The sequence below is a fragment of the Anomalospiza imberbis genome, chromosome 1 (assembly GCF_031753505.1).
Source record: "Anomalospiza imberbis isolate Cuckoo-Finch-1a 21T00152 chromosome 1, ASM3175350v1, whole genome shotgun sequence".
In the NCBI taxonomy this organism is placed as follows: Eukaryota; Metazoa; Chordata; class Aves; order Passeriformes; family Viduidae; genus Anomalospiza; species Anomalospiza imberbis.
Window position 1 is genome coordinate 74,543,850 of NC_089681.1, and position 3,585 is coordinate 74,547,434.

Here is a 3,585-nt window from a genome sequence, read left to right on the forward strand (position 1 = left end):
TCAAACCCTTTTCTCTCCATGACTTTTCCATTGTTGTTCCTATGTATACAGGCTACTGCTTTGCCTTAGTTTTTACATGTTTTTTATGCGCATTTTATTTTCCTGCTTGTTACTAAGTCTCCATCTGAAGAAAGTTTGTTCTTTTCACTGTTGGCATTTGACGTTTTTGGTTGAAGTGACTCCTTCCTCTGAAAAGAATGAGCTCCTTTCTTCCCCTCAGTGACCCTTTTTTGCTGTTCCAGTACAAAACAAGCCATCGCTGGTGACTGCTGTGGTTCCTAGGGGGTGGCAGAAAGCAGCTGCTCCTCCTACTTCAGAGGAGAGCCCCAGGGAAGGGGGTGCTCACATCTTTAGTCCCAGTGAGTCATTCATAGCACACAAGTCTTAAAATGCTAGCTTTGGTTTGCTGCTATGCCCTTTTGGCAGTGAAACGTAAATATTTAGTCACTGTTGCAAAGCCAAGGATTGACACTTGACACAAAAAAAAAAAAAAGTGCCTATGAATAGGCTGTATGTTGTTTCTTCTGGCAGTAATGAAGGAGAAACAGCTAAGCCTTTGCATGTTGATTTCTAAATAAAAGTAAATCATAATATGGACTCTTATTCCAAGTAAAAAGTATTTGATTTTAAAAGAATTGTTAAAAAGCAAGGTCCATCACAGATTTTGTAACAGGAATTCTTCTTCTCCAGGAAGTTGATTTTCTGTGCCCAAGCCCAGGCACTAGGAGGCAATTCTCTGCTCACAGTGCATTTTATGCTTCCAAAATCCAGAAAGTAGATTGCATTGATGCTGTTCACCTTACTAGTCTTCAGAAAGAGAAGAGTACCTGCTGAACTAACCAACCAACTGAGCACCTGCCTAGGACAGCAACTCTCATGCCCCCACCTATCCAGCTGCAGCAGAAAGTCGTCAGCAACGAGAATATATTGTCAATAACAAGAATAATAAGAATTGTTCTGAAAAGAGTGATTTTTTCTTCCAGGTAGCAGATGAGATGGTAGGACAGCCTGTTACAGCGGAACAGGGTGACTACATGCAGCTGGAGGTTGGGGATATTTGTCTCTGTAACCTTAATCTGCTTCCATAGAAAGAGAGAAAGCAGGAAGAGAGCTAGGGCTCAGCAGTGGCCATCTTGTGTTTACAACTTTCAGAGAGCTGGGTGATGTTGTGCCATGTAATGTTTGGGTTTCCCAGCCGCTGAAAACCAAGAGCTCTCCTATCACTGGTGAGCAGGGGAACAACCGCACTGAGCTGTGGTGAAGTCAAGTGCAGAGCTCTTTTGCTGCATCTCACAGAAACACAAGGGAATGTCGCGGGTAGGAGAGGCCGTCTGACAACACCCACCACAGAAGTGTGGGGGTGGACAAAGGAAATTTCCTTGTCAGCTTGTGAATGTGATAAAGAGTGCAAATAGGCAGGCATGCAAACAAACACCAAGTATTTAGTAAAACACAGCTATTCTTAGTTTGTGGATTCTATCAGCCCAGGTGCCTCCAGCATACCAAACTCATCTCCGCTTTAGGTTTGTCTTTCTCTTTTCCCCATAACCTTTCACAGACCTCTTAGCTGATCCTAATTTAAGAAAAAAGATTCATGGTATATATGGGGAATTCGTCTTGTATTTCTTGTAACTTAGTGCAATTCCAAAGCTCAGCTGGGGCTTTCCTGCAAGGAAGGGGTGCAGAAGGTCCTGTTTTTTTTCCTCTTCTCCCTTCTGGAGCCTTTGTTTGCCTATCACCTAATCCTGTTGGAGCAAAGACATTATCACTTTCCAAAACTCCCTCAAGTTCCCTGCCACACAGAGATCTCCCAGCATTTTCACCATGCCCTAAAGATGCTTACTGGGATATGGAAGAAATTCAGATCTTGCGCAAATATTTATATCCCAGCCCAGCAGGAAAGGGAAGTAATCCATGCTTTTCCTACTTGGATAAAGTCTAAGGAGATATTAAAGAGTTATCCAGGTGAAACAGCTATGCCTTGGTTGGGAATTATGGTATATGGGTTAAAGAATGTGGAAACTGCAAGAAGAGACAAAGAGTAGGAAGTGCTAAATATCCAGAACTGTTTATGGTCAGAGCAAACCAAACTACCCAACCAAAATTAAGTAAGAAGTACAATAGAGGAATTTAAGGTGACTAAAGGGAATTCAATGCAGAAAATAAAGTTAATTTTCACTCTAAAATTTAAACTAAACAGCTTCTGGTTCTTTGCTTTATTAAAAAAAACCCAAAAACCAAACCAAACAAACAAACAAACAAAAAAAAACCACCAAAAAAAAAAAAAAAACTAAAAAAACCCACAATGAACCAAACACCCAGTGCTGAGCAAGGAAGGCAAAAAGGGCATGTGCAGTGTTTCTTTCTTCCATCCTACTAATTTTCTTTCCAGATCTTCTTTTGGAGATGCACTGGTCCTGTAGCCAGTCCACAGTTTTTCTGCTCTCAGAACTATCTTGTTCTGCTAATGGGAACAAAACACAAACAAACAAAAAAATTACGCCTATATACATATAAATGTGTGGGGGGGTGTGTAAACATACACACATTTAAACACTGTTTTTAAGAGTTCACAATGTGTTAGCAGGCCTGAAATCATGGGCCCCAAGGCTTGGATTGGAGCAGGGAGAGCAGATTTCACCCTCAGCTCCTGAGGCGCCAACAAACAAAAACAATAATGTAGTATAGGTAATAGTTATATACCCAACACAACCTTTCTTCTTCTTTTTTTTTTAAAGAAACACTCCTGATGCTAGGTGATTACAGAAAAATAGCATTTTAGAACTAAATTGACAAAAATACTGTAATAAAAGGGGTAGAAAGGGAAGCTGACATTCTAATGAAAGGGAAAATGTGAATTGGTAATTGTACTGGTTTTTTTTAAATGCATGTGAAATGTGAAGCAACAGTTAACAGAGTAGGAATCTCTGGAAGGCAATGGCAAGTGGCTGCTTCTCCCTATGAAACAAGAACCTGTGGGTATTTTCAGACTGTGAGACTAGATTTAGTGAATTTGTAAGCTGTGGTATTGTGATATATCTTTCAAGAGCATAATTCAGTAGGAATTAATAGTCTTAGACTGTAAGAAACCATTCTTCTCATTTAACTTCAAACAATGAGTTAGGAGGGAAAAGTAAAGACTGTCTCAAAGGACCCTTTTCTTACTCCAGTTAAAAATCCCATACCTATGAAGTGATTTAACCGTATCTGTGGAAACTCTGCTTTTACATAGCATGGTCCATAACCATAGGAAGGGATGTTTGTGTGGACCACCTGTTTCCTCTTCACAGTCCAACTGTTTCTACAGGAGGCACATTGCAGGATAAGTAATGTTAAGAAGTTAGCAATGAAATATAACATTGGAGCTGAAAATAAGAAGCTGTGACTTTATGGATTACCACCGAGATAGAGACCATGTACACTGAGATCACAGTGTGAAAAGTAGCCTGCAACCTCCATCCCTCCAACAACTTGGGAGATGCAGGGGCATATAGCAATGTGACCTTTATAAATAGCTGAGTTATGCTCAATTTTTTTTCTTGTGGCTTGGATATGGAGAAGCATAGACAGCCTGTGTGACTCTGA